The 14,478-nt window shown below is 36.9% G+C and overlaps 1 protein-coding gene across 3 annotated transcripts in view; it reads right to left on the bottom strand.

The window, feature by feature from the left end:
• The window catches only part of MMP16 (matrix metallopeptidase 16), a 158,849-nt gene that overhangs the window by 78,199 nt on the left and 66,172 nt on the right, over window positions 1-14,478 (bottom strand). The window lies entirely within an intron of this gene.

Genomic DNA, 14,478 nt, shown 5'->3' with positions numbered 1-14,478 from the left:
TCTGAGCTGATGAGAGTACTGATATGTCTTTGAAAATGTCTAAGCTTCCCATACAAGGACTGGAATATCTCACTGCAGTGAAAAGCGCACATTTTGCCACTTTATGAGCTACTTTTAGATTGTACTCCTTTCATATCACTCCCCACGGTAACAAATAACCTGCAATCCCATAAGCCTGATTTTCCATTCTTAAAAAAATAATAATAAATAGAAAATCACCTCTCTCAAATGTGTCTCATCCCAGTTCACAGATCCAGAATCATTAACAAACTGCATCTACCTACACTCCCTTTACAGAGCACAGTGAGCAATGTGTGCCTCATACACACAGTTGACACACAGCCTGACACCAAACAGTGCACTTTTTAAGTTTAGGTGGAAGAGACCAGTCTAGATAGCCGTGTTTGTTTGGTACTCCCATTTTACACAGTTAAAAAGAGTAAGCTTTCCACAGAAATATGTCTAGTAGAGCAAGTGGATCAATTTATTGTTATGGTTAACTTTATTGTGCAGTGAAAACACATTATAGGTGAAAACTGTGAAGGATCAAGCTAGCATGAGATACAGGGAAAATCTTCATGTTATGCACTCAGATATTTATGATTTTAAAAGCTTTACCTACCCAGAACACAGTACATACAAAATCTCAAAAATGTCATGAGCTTCAGACAACAGAAGAATGAAATATAGACAGGATTAAGATTTACCCTAACCACTTTTGCCTTTGCATTATCTCTATATACAAGATCCATTCAGAAATGAGACCAAAAACATACTCAATGGACAGGATGATGCCCTTATTTCCAATTAAATTGAATTGCTACAATCTGTATCTAGATTCAACTTTACATACACTTGACTTGAGCTTTTTCGCTTTGAGGATGAACTTGTGAACTTTAAGTTTGTATTATTTTGTGTCATCTTAGCTTATCTCTCGTTTCCTGTAGGAAGTCTGCTGTTCCTTCCGTTACTGGAGGGTGGCTCAGAAAGGACACTTAGAAGCGTAAGGCTGCAAGAAGAGTTTGATAAGTGGAAACAAGACACTGGAAGCAACAGATCAGTTTGACTTAGAGAGTGTTGATTTCAAGGTAACATGTAGGTTTCCTTTGAATTAATATTTATGAAGATACACTTAAGACTGGGGTTATCTTGAGACTCATCAAGTCAGTGCAGAAAAGTCAAGGGGAAGAATGTCAGTGTGATATTAAAACAAATGATGAGTGAGGGAAGAAAAATAATTCTGAGAAGCATATCACTGCTGCCTAAACCAATGCCACCTTCTCAGCATGAGTTTGGTATACAGACACTCAGCAGGCTATCCATGATGTTCTATCTGAGTGCTAAAGGCACAGAAAATTGCTTGGTAGGCTTGAGAGGCCTCTCACCACTTAAAAACATCTTCACTGCAGCAAACCTGAAGACCATGGATATGGTCTTATAAGTTAGCAAATTTACCAGTAGAAAAGCTTTGGATATCTAAATTAGAAAAGTGCTAAGGAGAGTGAGAGATGAAAGAGCTTGAGGGAGTATTGCTTATGGCAGAAAGGGAAGAGACTGAACAAAGTGCAATTAAGCATAGTGCTGCTGCAGACACAGGGAAAAACAGGAAGAAAAACAGACAGAAAGGACAGAATAGCCTATTCCCTTCTTGTAATGCAGGATGACTTGTAATCACTCCCTAACACTGAATAAAAGGAGCAGACACCACATCTATATTCAAAATAGCAAATAGAAGTCTACATATTTGAATGTCAGAGGACAGTCTGAAAGTAAGTTCATTTTTCTGAAAATTCAGACAAACTGGACTCCAAACTCTCATAAGTGGTAAATGCTTGGAGAGCAAGTCCTGATACTTTTAAAAGCTATTAGTGCACTGTATAATCATGTACCATTAAATGAAACAAGAGACAACAAACTTTGTTCCTATGTTATTCTTCAGATTCTCCAGACTTCTGCTACCAGATTTTGAAGGACCTCAGCTCAGTCTGCCAGATAACTGAAATATGCCTCTAAGAGTTGTGCAAAGTACAAATGGTGGGAACTATGAACAAGAAACTTAACTGTAAGTCCAAAATATAGAAATGAAGAAAATGAAAAAGAGGAGAAGAACGAGACAGACAAAGTAGGAGAATAAGTTAAAACAATTTTCTCACATCCTTGTAATTTTGAAGCAACCTATTTAAGAAATTATGGTCACAAGAATTTCTCACTCCCTCACTAATGTGATTAAATGTCACCCTGCATTAACACACTTCAGTAATGATAGCACAGTGCCAGCTATTCATCTGTCACTCTGAGAAACTAAACTGTCTTGGTAAAAGGAAGTAGTGAAGTAGATCCATCTAACATAGGTGTTATAAGGAAATTATTTACTCAAAGGATGAGGGAATGGAAAAGGTTGTCGAGAGAAGGTGTGGATAAACTATCAAGGCCAAGTTGGATGGGGGCCCTGGACATCCTGAGCTAGTGGGTGGCAACAATGCCCATGGCACCAAGTTGAAACTGGATGATCTTTAAGGTCCCTTCCAACCCAAACCATCCTGTAATTCTGTTAACATAAAATCCAGGATGCCAACAGAGACAATTCACACAGACTCTGGAATCAGTGTTAAATCCCATTCCTTTATACAGTTTAGAAAGATTAAATATTGCTATTTCAAGTAGAGCTTTTGGGAAAGACTTCTGCCCTGCAGCAATCTGACAGCCAAGTAACCTCCCTCTTACTGTAAGCACAGAAAAACATAGCTTCAAGACAACAGCTCTATCACTTCCCTCTTTATTTTAGCGCTTTCCCATTCTACTGCTGTGAGGTTTGCCTCAGAGTTGAACCTCCATTGTTGTAATTTAAGCCTGTAGCTTCTCATTTTACCTGCCGCTGGTGAAGTGAACTGTATATTCTTTTCTCCTCTGCAGCAGCCTTTTATGTGTTTGAACTCTTATGTGAGTCACTCCACTCTTATTAAAATAAAGATAACCCATTTGTTTAATCTCAGAGACTTTTCATTATTCACACTAACCTGTAGGAAATTAGAAACTAAAATCTCTCCTTCCTAAACATCTGCTTGCCCTAGATTTGTATGTTAGGTCCCATGGTTGGCCTATGAACAAACACTGGAATTTAAATGAACAGTGTTAGGTTCAGAAGGACCCGAATACTCATACATATTATTTTGGATGTATCTATATTAGTCTAAAACTGCTTTTTTTTCTTTTTTTTCTTTTTTTTTTTCTTTTTTTCTTTTTTCTTCTCACTTCTTGAATCACAGAATCACAGAATTGTAGGGGTTGGAAGGGACCTCTCGAGATCATCGAGTCCAACCCCCCTGCCAAAGCAGGCACCCTACACCATGTCACACAGGTAGGCGTCCAGGCAGGTCTTAAATATCTTCAGAGAAGGAGACTCCACCACCTCCCTGGGCAGCCTGTTCCAGTGCTCCATCACCCTCACTGTAAAGAAGTTCTTGTGCACATTTGTCCGGAACTTCCTATGCTGTACTTTCATCCCATTACCCCTAGTCCTGTCCCCACGCACTACTGGAAACAGACCAGAAGAGACCAGGCTTGAAACTCAAGCTTATGCCTCATTTTTTATTATTATTTTTTTAGACATCTTAAAATGATAAAACCATGCTCTTCACCATGATCTTTTTCACCAGAAACAATCCATCACACAATTTCAGCTTCTTATTTCAGAACTTATGGAAAATGAAATGAAGAAAACTCTTAGGTGAGGAAATCTAGGGAGATGCTAGGAGTTTGTAGGAGACCTGCACATTCTGAAGCAGTCTACAGAACCCATGTGTTCTGCATGTGTTGTTTAACCCTCCAGATAGCATTGACAATATGCTTAGGATACTTTGTTTGTTTGTCGCTGTGTTTATTTCCTGCCATGACAGAATTATCTTTTTTACATTCATTTGAATCTGATGTGATTGCTGGGCTATACCCACCATCTGATGACAGAATAGATATCATTTTGTCACTTGTCTGTATGCTTGGTTCCTCTAAAAGATAAAGTATGGGTTAATTTAAAGTGTATGAAATACATCCATGAATGGTAACCAGAGTATGTAAGAAGAATACGTAATTTCTCAGATAGAAGAGAATTTATCAATGAATCATTAGTGTTACTGACAGTGAATAATATAAACTACAGTACAGTTATGTTCTATAAACCTGAAAGTTTAGTACATCAAACAAGCTAAGAAAGCATGGATCAAAACAATTTCATAAACATCGTCAGTAGTGCTGTTACATACCATTATTATTCATGTATTCCTGTTCCTTTCTCATATTTTATCATAAAAACCAAATTGCTACAGGTATTGAGTAAAACTGTGAGGTTTCATAATTTCAAAATGTTTTGATTTCTGTTTTTCTATGTTGTTTCTTCCAAAGACGCTATAAGTGAAATTATTTAAAATATCTGTGTAATTCAGTATGTAGTTTCAAAAAATACTCACTTAGGAATCTAAATTTTATTCCACACCATGGAATTTAACAGTTTAAGTGCTGATGTCACCTTGTAAAGAGCTTGAAGGCTGTGATATGGGTAAATAAGCTAACTCTAGTATTAGAATTTGTATATCCAGATTAGTTCTCCACATGGGCCAATTTATTACATAGTCTTCTAATCTGCAATTTCTAAAGTTAACATCTGTATCAGATTTTGCATCTCATCTTACTATTGCTACAATGATATCACTTGAAACACCATTAGGATACTCATAAACTACTGCGAAACTGGTGCAATATAATAGTAACTGAAGAATAATTCATCAATGTCGTTTTTTTCATTTCCACCACACTTACCTTCTAGTGATGTAGTACTGCTGCAAGTTTTTAACAGTGAATAGTATGTCTTAGTTACAGGCTTAATTTCTGCAGCTAATACTGACTTTCCAGTGTCAGCTTGATAGGTAAAGAGCCAGATATAGCCAGATGTACATAAGTACTTGCACAGAAAAATAAAGGGAATTTTCTGCTATTCTTCTCTACCTCTTAATTCGTTATCCACCAGCTCTTTATTGATGGCGTTTCCTCTTTTTAACAGCAGAAATCAATGTGTTTTTACAGAATATACAGAAAAGTGTGTACACAGTGTATGTTGCATGTATCTATCTGATGAGAAAAATTAATTCCTACGTAATTCCTCCTTAAAGCAAAAAGAAACATACAGCCAGCAGAATCTAAATTAGACTACAGAAAAGACCAAGAAGATAAATTACAGAACAGAACTGTAGAGTCGTTAAGTTTGGAGAAGATCCCTAAGATCGTCTAGTTCAACCATCAACTCACCACCAAGTCCACTTAACTATGGTCTTCAGTGCTACAACTACACGTTTCCTTGATCACCTGGGCACACTTCTGGTTTATCTTCAGCATTTTGTCAACAAGCACCCCTGATCCTTTTCTTCCATAAAGCTTTCCAGACACTCTGTCTCAAGTCTGATGATCAGCAGGCCCTGCAACTTCTCCAACTCCCAGAACACATCCTGTAGCAACTCCAACTCTCACAGCAGGCTCTGCAGTCGTTCCAACCCTCACTATTAGCCCTGTGTCTTTTCCAATCCTTCCAATGGACCCTGTGGTTGCTGTAACCCTCCCGATGAGCCCTGTGGTTGCCCTGACCCTGGTAACAATTCATGTGGTCATTTCAATTTCTGTGATGGGCCCAGAGAGCCAGTCAGTAATTGTATGGCAACAACTGTCTTCTCGCCAAAGAAAAGTACAAGCATTTAACATTTAGTTTTTATATGACCCAGCTCTTCCTCATGTAGAAATGTGCCCATGTCTTTTGTTCTGTATTGATATGACAAACTCAAAAAAACAATTCACATATTATTTTGACATGATCTCAGATCCATTACTTTCTACAATTTCAACATGGATTCAAAGATTTGTAATATGGTCTTAAATAGAAGAGGTCTACAGTATATGCATACGTTGCAGACCACACTATAGTAAATACTTATCTGTAGTCCTAAAAGCAGCAGAGTTGAGCTCACAGGGAGCCAGAGGACAAATTAGGCTTCACTGACTTCACTGTTGCTGCAGCTACATTAAAGCTACATTAAATTTTAGTTAAGGAATTTCCACAGTTTTAGTATGCATATTTTTATGACTTCTCCTGTGTTCTTTCTACAAAACAGTCAGGAAACTAAACATCTATATTACATAAGTCTTAATAAGAAACCAAATTTGCCAGTGCATGTTCATGTATATCTCAATGTAAATGAAATGATGAGAGGGATTAGAGTGTGGAATTTCCCTATGACGTATATGGTGAATGGTAATTCCATTGCAAGTCAAGGCTGCAAAAGATCTGCCTGGTTAATAAACCTAAAACAAAGAAGTGGTGCGAGTGAAAGGGCAAAACATATTCAAAAATGATGTTTTTCCCCAATATTTATGATTATTATTATTTATTTTATATGTGCTAAATCTTTTGCTTTACCGTCATGCCTGTGCATGGAAAAAAAACATGTACCTTGAGAAAACTGGAATGAAAGAGGTAAGCATTAAGTAGTAGAGGTAGGACTTGGATGTAATGATGTGCTTGAGACACTCTGAAGTACACTTGGAATAGGGGTCAGATATCACTGAGTTCCGAAAGCAGGAGTTACATTCCCTATTCACTGCTGAGTGTCTGTACAAGGAAAGCATCAGAGTTACAACAGATTATGACACAAATTTTTGACCTGGAAAAAAAACTCTTTGTACCTTGATCATTACTCATAATAGTATATATATTTTTATTGCTGACTGCAGATATAAACTTACTCATTAGTTTCTCAGGGAAATTTTCTCAAGTCACTAATAGAAATCTCTGGAGAAGACTGGCACGGACCCAAAGCAGTGGAAACACTTCCATAAATAAAACTAACAGTTCTACTAGATGTAAACACTCCCTCATATAGTATATGTCTGGAAACACCAGAATTTCTATAGCTTCTTTGAAAACATGAAATACTCTGCAATGCTAAGGATGTTGTGTTGAATAATCTGGCTGGGTAAGTCATGACTGCTTTAGAGAAAAATCAGAAGCTTCACGGGCCATGAAGACGATGAAGGGGCTGAAGCACATCTCTTATGAGGAAAGGCTGAGGTAGCTGGGATATCTGGAATAGAGGAAGTTCAGAGAGGATCTCAATAATGTCTATAAAAACCTGAAGGGAAGGTGCAAAGAGGACGGAGCCAGGCTCTGTTCAGAGTTGCTCAGTGCTAGGAAAAGAGGCTGTGGTCACAAAGTGGAACACTGGATGTTCCAGGAATCACTTTTTTAATGTATAAGTGTGAAGAGATTGAGGAGCCTATCAACTTGGAAATATTAAAATAATCTGGACACAGGCCACTTCTCTAGGTGGCCCTACTCGAGCAGGGTTTGGACCAGATGGCTCCAGAGGTCTCTGCTAACTTCAGCCATTCTGCAGTTCTGCAATTTTTAACTGAAGAATCCTGAAGACTTGCAGAATCCTGTTCTTACTGGCTTAAATGATGGAAAAATCTCTGAGGGATCAGAAATCCATATAAGTAATTACTAGCATTTTTACTTTCTTTTGTTTGTTTGCTTCTTTTTTCCCCCACCTTCCCCCTGAGATCTGTTGTAGTAACTAAAATTATTCCGGACTCCTCATATGAGCGAAGAAAAAGATGATAAATTCTTTTACCGTGTACTCCTCATTTGAAGCAAATGTACACTTTTGGTCACAGGAGTAAGAGTATATAAGTGCAAGCACAAATCTGTCCTCAGGCTGATTCAAAACACTAATTCTAACAGACACCGATCAAGTGACTGTAACACAAAGTTTTTCTATGCCTTCTATGCCCATAAGGCACACAGACTACTCCTAACATGAGGACAAAAAAAAGGATCAACACTAATCATTAGTGTTCATGCTGTAGCAAGTAGATTGTTTGCTATAAGAAGCAAGAGATTCCTATGGTGCTACTCTGAACAAACTAAGAATGAGAGTCAATTTCCTCATCAGAAAGAGATTCTCTCTACATTAATGTGAAATGAAGAAATAACTTACAGGAAGGAGAGACTGAAAGGTCATGTGAAAAGATGGATGATACCTAGTATAGAAGAAACACACACAAATGCCATGGGAGGGCTGCTCCAAAAGTAAAGCCTCCTATGTTATTACCTTGGCCCATGATGCTAGAGGTAAATGGTGGTATGGAAGTAGAGGTTAAACCTTTCTACCAATATTCCATTACTTGTTGTTACCATGTGATGGATGGCAGCGGAGGCAGTCTGCTAAAATGGTGTCTGACATGGAAGTATATATAAAGCAAAGGTGTAGAACTGAATTTCGCCATTGTGATAAAATGGCACCTATTGACATACACTGATGCTCACTGAACATTTACAGAGACTGCCCACTGTATCCTATAACTTCCAGTCCATTTGAGTCTTTTCATTTGTCCCTCCCCACCTTTTCTCTCTGTCTTTTTTTGCCTATTTCTCTCTTCTCTGAGAGGTTCATACCTGGAACATCCTTGACCTTTTCTGAATTTTTTTCTTTCTCTTTTTTACTGATTTCTAAGGCTTGCCATTTGTAACTGCTTGGTTCATTCAGATACCTAGGTCCAGAACACCGTGGGACAGGCTAAGTTGAGTACCATATATCAAATGATGAGTCTGGAGTCAGAACAGTCCTGGCTGAGCCACAAGCCTGTAATGTGTTCCTGGGAAAATCAGCTGAATATCTTGGCAGCAAAATTAAGTAAAAGTAATGCTTTCAAACTTCTTTTCTCATCACAGTATTGCAAGAATCCAGACAGGGCTTGAAACACATAAAATTCTATCTAAATGCAACTGTCAATTTGTGATATCTCAAGGGTGGCAAGAGTTCAAAGTGACTCTCTCATCACATTCCTGAAGATTACACAAAGTTGAAGAATAAACCCCACCTTGTCATTGCTTTGGTATAAGCACTTTTGATCCCTATAACATTGCACAAACTCACCTGCAAGCTGCAAGCTGATTATTTTAGACTAATCCATCTATGTACTGCTGACATTATTTAGACTGTGCTTATCATCATACTATTTTATTGTAGCTATTTCTTCCATTTCAGTATTTTTAAAAGTAAGCAGGGAACTAAATATCAAACAAAGAAACAGTGTGCTACATAGCTCCTACAGCTTAGTAACTGCCTGTATTTTTGTTTCTCCTGTTTTAGATTCCACAAGATGAGAGAAAAGTCCTCACAGATATATAGTCGCCAACAGAGGAAATGCATTTCATGATCTCTTTACAAGCAACAAACACTCAAATTGTTGGAAATGATCAGAGACCATTTTATGCCCTGTGATTATCACTACAGTCAGTCACATACTTCCAAAGAGCCATCTCCATCATTAAGATTCAATAGGAATTTTTTTTTTTTCCTTATAGCCTTTAAATCGTTATCACTATTATCTAACAAATAAAAACTGTATACTATTATAAGAGAAAAATGAAAAATCATCATTATTTGGCTTATCTTCAAGTTTTCAGCTTTAGGTTATATAATTTTATATACATACATATAAATATACACACATGAGGAAATCAGGTAAAAATGCTTGGAGGCCTACATGAATGAAGAAGGAGCTCCTAGACAAACTCAAGCACAAAAAAGGTGGTTACCAAGGGTGGAAGCAAATACAAGTATTCTGTGAGGAATATAGAGAAATTATCTCAGCCTCCGGGGTTTAGATTAGGAAAGCTAAAGCCCTCATTCTGGCCAGGGATGTAAAGAAAAAGTTTCAATAAATATGTTGGTGATAAAAGGAATATTAGGGAAAATGTGAACCCATTCCAGAAGGAAATGGGAGACCTGGTTACCTGGTTATATGATGAAGGCTGAGGTACTCAATAATCTTTCTGCTCCAGTGTTCACTGGCATTTTCTCTAGCCACATCACTGAAGTTGCAGAAGCCAAAGGCAAGGACAGGGAGAATGAAAAGCCACACACTGCAGGAGAACAGTAGCTTTGAGACCATCTAAGGAACCTGGAGGTGCACAAGTCCATGGAACCTGATGAGGCACACCTGTGGGTTCTGGGTGAATTAGCAGATGAAGTTGCTAAGCCACAATCCATTATATTTAAGAAGTTGTGGCAACCTGGTGGAGCTCCCAGTGACTGGGAAAGGGAAAACATAGCTTTCATTTTTAAAAACTTTAAGAAGGAAAGCAGGACTCACAGTCTCAACTCTGTGCTTAGTAAGATCATGTTCCTTCTGGAAATTATGCAACTGATATCATCTACCAGAACTTGTGCAAAGCATCTTACAATGTCTCAAATGACACCCTCACCTCTAAATTGCAGAGGCATTAATTTGATGGATGGACCATTCAGTAGGAATTTGCTGGATAGTCACACTCAAAGAGTTGTCACCAAGGGCTTAATATCCAGGTGGAGACCAGTGATAAGTTGTGTCCCTCAGACATCAGAGATGCCTGTGCTGCATTGCCAGAAGTGTGAACAGCAGGTCTAGGGAGGTGCAAACCCCCTCAGCTCTCATGAGAACACTTTTGGAATCCTGTGTTCAGCACTGGTGACTGCAGTATGCGAAAGACATGGAGCTGTTGGAGTGAGTCCAGAGGAAGGTAATGAGTATGATCAGAAGGCTGGAGCAAGTCCCTTACCAGGACAGGCTGAGAGAGCTGGGATTGTTCAGCTTGGAGAAGAGAAGGCTCCAGGGAAATCTTATATCAACCTTTCAGTACTTAAAGGGAGTCTACTTGAAATCTGGAGAGGGACTTTTTACAAGGAAACCTAATGATAGGACAAGGGGTAATGGCCTTAAACTGAATGAGGTTAGATTTATATGAAAGTAGTAATAATTTATAGTGATGGTGGTGAGGCATAGGAACAGGTTACCCAAAGAAGCTGTGGATGCCCCATCCCTGGAAGCACTTAAGGCCATGTTAGATGGTGCTTAAGGGAACCACATCTACAGGATGGTGACCCTGCCTATTGCAGGGGTGTTGGAACAAGATGATCTTTGTGGTTTCAAATAATCTGAATAAAAGTGTTAAAACTTTGTTCTATTTACATAGGAAATAAATAAATACATAATGTACCAACAGATGGTGTTGTGATACTTTAAAAAGGCTCGTGGGAAGGTAGTTCATTGTAATAAAATCAAAAGGTCAAGTTGCAAAGTTCCTTTGAGGAAATGATTATTCAAGCCATATCTGACACTTGGTATTTGAATCCAGTAGATAAAACTGTATTATTATATTTATGAATTTTTAAGTTTACATTAGTGAAACAGGAGTAATAGAAGTTAAGCAATTATAGGAAATGTAACCTGCCAAAACCTTTTTTCTCAACATTACATATTTAATTTTCTTCATTATCAAATTTATTTTTACATTTTACAGACACAGGAAAAACAGTATTTTAATCATTGAAGTATCCAAGAAATATCTATACAAATCTTTCCCATATACATCCTTATGTCCTTAATAACATGAGAATATTGTGGATTCAACTTAAAATGCATGGATGCAAAAGAGAAAAAAAGTAATGACATAATGCTTATTCTTCATATGCCCTTTCTTGACTGCATCTTTACAGGTAAGACTGCATGTAAATTCACATGGTACTCTAGACATGTTTGAATGTCTGTGTCTTTAAAAAAAAAAAAAAAAAAAAAGAAAAAAAAAAAAAAAAGTATCTTTTAGTGGAAATGTATTCAATTGAATCAGCAGATCCTTTAACTTATTGAATGTTACTCTTCCTTCCTTCCTTTCTACACCTTTTCAGCAATGACCGAAGTCACTACTTGCACCAAAAGCATTTATGATACATTATGTTTCCTATGTTAAAATGACATTTAAAATATAAATTGATAATAAAACTACTTCTAAATTCAAAATATTTATCTTTTGGTTTTCAAAGTCAGCTGTTCAGGATGTACATTTTAAAGATTTTGTGCTAGATATCAGAGACTGTAAATAGAAGTTGAATATGGACTATATAAGGCACATTGCTATCTATAGATAATATCATGTTTTCCTTTTCTAGAAGAAGACAGGAAGAGAATGCAGTGAACAGAAAAGGCAATGTTGTGGCTTCCCAAATGGTTTTACTTAGTCCACATGGCATAATAATAACAGAAAAAAGTAAGTACTACAACACATCATTCAAAAGAAAAAATATATATATTGTTTCTTCTTCCACGGTGCAGAAAGGAAACATTATCCCTGAAATCTAAAATTTCTTAGGAACAGCTGGGAGGAAGGAGGACAGAAGTTAAACTTCTGCCACTCTCTTCCTGTTTTGCAATGAAGACAATCTACATAGCTGCATAGCAACCCTGTCAGATTTGAATCTGTATGGATGAAAAGGAAAGGCCAGTACACAAATAGTCTAGTCCTCTGTCCCAGTTTCTTTCTGTTTCTTTACACCTTAGTTTTGAAGATGTCATTTCAGTAAGGGAGTTTTCATGGGATGTTCATCCATAATGAATGTTCCGCACTTTTATTTCCAGATTTCCATCAGAAAACACCCATGGGAGAATCTGATTCAGGGATGCAAGGGATCAATCAGAGTCTAGCACATTTTTTCATGCTTGCTTCTACTAATTCTCTTTGATAATTTATTCAAATAACACCTGTCACATTTTCCTCTTGTACGTGTAGTTTGAATGGCACCGTGCAGTGTGCTGCAGCTGCAGAGGTAACAAGAATACTGGATAAATAGTTTTACATTGTTAAAAAATAAAAAAAAATTAAAATTAAAAAAAAAAAATCACTTTCAGCAGCAATCACATATCTTTTATAAATTCTGATCTATCATGTGTTATAGGTCAACACAGTAGCTTTTCTATCTAGAGTTCAAATCTAAAGTAGCAAGAAGATGAATTCAGTGCGAGTGCGACATTATCTTTGCTTCAGAATCACTGCAGAATCTCACAGTTGACTTCTGCTGTAGATGTAAAGGTAAGGAAAAAGACAGAACGTAGAGAACGCTACCTGCTACAATAAAGGCTATATCAAATCTGAAGTTAAACATTCCCTTTCCATGAAACCACCAGTGTAGATCAATGACAGAATATGACCAACTCAGACTAGCTGTATTACCCTCCTACTTTCATAAAAAGTTCTCGTACTTCATTTGACAAGTAAATCAATTTTGCGTGCAGTACACTAACTTACCAGCTGTCTATAATGCTTCAGCAAGTAGCAGAAAGACTGCATATATTTCAGTACATCTGCAATTCTCCTTTTTATGTCATCCTCTAAACTCTATTTTTGTTAAAGGGCAAGATTACAAAAATAGAATAGGGGAAGGGGAAGTGGTAGATTGATGCAAGTGAGGGATGTGACAAGGTGATTCCTGCAGGCAGAAAGGGACACACAGTAATTGCTTCAAAGCAAACCACAGTATTATCTTTTATTAGCTCCCCTACGGGCTATGGTCATGTGCACTGCAATTTAAAAATGTAATAGAACAATTTGAGCTTTGCTTAATTAGGATGTGATACTGTGAATTCCTGAGTACCCTCAATAGCCAGAGTTTTCAGTGGATGCTTAGAGTACTCAGTAGTTGGCAGAAGTGTCTCTATCAACCAAGAGCAAGATTAGGATTTATTTATACTTTTGTATATTAAAAATAAATAAATAAATAGATAAATAAAAATTCTGCAAGAAAAAAATTTTGTTATACTTGTCACAAATAACATTCATAAGATCCCAGGTAGCACAGATTATTTCTGTATAAATACATTGTTTTTCTTGCTCAAGCGTGCAGACAGAATCACAAAAATGTAAAAGGACATAGAAAAATATATTTGCATGGTGGTTTCTTGTTTCATTTCCTGCAAGGCATGATCTCCTATACAATGAAGAGGGATAACATGTTACATACAAGTAACCCAGTACATTTTAGATACTGAGTTTCTAATAATACCTTAATAGGTCCTGTATTCTCATGTCATTAACATATGTATGATGCGAACATTTCATTTAAGTATCCCAAGATGTACCTTATTTAATATTCATATACTTTCAGTTTATTATAAATTATCTAGACTTGATCCACAGTAAAATACTAGGAAAATCTGAGCTGGGATAACCACACTGAGTAACAGAGCCTGAATTTTTTTCCTCCCCAAAAGTGTACATATTTGAACAGATCCAGGCAGCAAATAACAACAGCAACAGGAAAAAAATATAGTGACTGAGTTACTAATTGTTAATGTACAAATGGAATACTTCATTTCTTAGTTTCTACTAATGAAAAGAAACAGAGTAATTTTTGCTTTGAGGGGAAAAAATAATAAAATAAAATAAAATAAAATAAAATAAAATAAAATAAAATAAAATAAAATAAAATAAAATAAAATAATAATAAAAGGATTAAAAAAGTCCTCAGGCTTGACATTCATATAGAATCACTGAATAGCTTGGGCTGGAAGAAACCTTGAAGACCATCCAAATCCAATCCCCTGCCACAGGCAGGGCTGCCATGT

Source organism: Coturnix japonica, chromosome 2, assembly GCF_054131305.1.
Source record: "Coturnix japonica strain WE chromosome 2, WE-NBRP24, whole genome shotgun sequence".
Taxonomy (NCBI): Eukaryota; Metazoa; Chordata; class Aves; order Galliformes; family Phasianidae; genus Coturnix; species Coturnix japonica.
The sequence above is the reverse complement of the archived record's forward strand: the minus strand, read 5'-3'. Positions and strand labels throughout refer to the sequence as shown.